The sequence below is a fragment of the Schistocerca gregaria genome, chromosome 5 (genome assembly GCF_023897955.1).
Source record: "Schistocerca gregaria isolate iqSchGreg1 chromosome 5, iqSchGreg1.2, whole genome shotgun sequence".
Taxonomy (NCBI): Eukaryota; Metazoa; Arthropoda; class Insecta; order Orthoptera; family Acrididae; genus Schistocerca; species Schistocerca gregaria.
This window is the reverse complement of record NC_064924.1, coordinates 440,084,493-440,085,873: the sequence shown is the minus strand read 5'-3', so window position 1 is coordinate 440,085,873 and position 1,381 is coordinate 440,084,493.

Sequence of the window (1,381 nt, the reverse complement as noted above, 5' to 3'; positions counted from 1 at the left end):
TCTTAACTCTTTTCTCTATACTGACGTAAGAGACTGTATTAGAAAAAGTCATTAATTACTGCAACATATCTGACACATAGCTCCATGTGATATTTCATGCAGAATGTTGTGTCCAAAGATTGTGTGAAGTTGTTAATATCTTTAGGTTTAAAGTTCTGATTTCATTGCACACTAATATCTTTACGGAATTTGTTCTTCGGCCTTAGAACAACTGGAAGTAAATATTGATTCAGTTAACTTTTTCCCCTTAATGAATGTAACTCCATCTTCTGGTGCAGAATAGGACTTCGGCTTTTCAATGTTCAATAAAAACAATACCAATCGCCGTTATATAGGTTTATTTCTAGGCAACCAGTTTCGACGTTACACTACGTCACCTTCGGTCCAAAACTGCTCCAGTTCAATAACCTTCGTATTACAAATATACCAGTGCCTTTAACTGGTCTCATAATAGCTATTACGGGCATACGTTCTCGTTGGACGACACTCAGTAACTCCACTTACGGTTATATCCAATTATTTGCGAAGCATTGTACAGAACAGGTGGACACAAATTTCTTGATAGAAGACGCCCTGCTAGCCCCGTTTCTTCCCTGGAGACGAGCAGAAGCTGTTGTTCGAGGTGCGTGCGTATTCTCTGTCACCAAATAAATGTCACCTTAACTCCAACCACGAGAGAAAAAAATAAAATAAATAAACTAGAACGTCCTGGAATATCCATCTTGTGACTTTGTAGAGCCATCCTGGACACAGAGTCCGAAATAAAGAGCCGAGTTATAATTTTCGCTTTCAAACGCCACCGGTCGGCCGACACGGTTTCAGCCACCAAGGAGCGTAGCGTCGTCGGGGTCCCAGTTTTGCAGCCCGACGCGGACGTTATATACGAGCCCGGACTGGCACCGGCTCACCGGCCGTGAATCAAGTGCGGACGTTTATACTTCTTTCCTCTCTCTCTTCCTCGGAAAGAGTGTTTTATTCCTGGAGGGTTCCCCGAGCGGCGGGTTATTTGCGTCACCGTAATCATCACACACGTGGAGGCAGCGCGGCGCGGCAAGGCGCGGCGGGCGACAAAGCTCCCTCCCCGCCGACCTGCGCTTGTCAAGTGCCTGAGAGCTGTTTATAAACACCGGGGCCCGCTTACGTCTCGCGGCGGGACAACGAGTGGTCGCTCACTAACCAGGATTTAGCCCTACGGTCATGTTTATGGGGCGGCACATCTCCTTCCCTTCTTATTACGTACCCTGTAAATAGCGGTAACGGCGCAGTGTTTGACGTGCGTCCTCCAGTTACCGAGCTGTGTCTCCTCCTGACGGGGCAATGGCACCGTAGCGAACCACGCAGCTGAAGGGTTGAGTGTCCCCGAAAACGACTGGGTATTTCA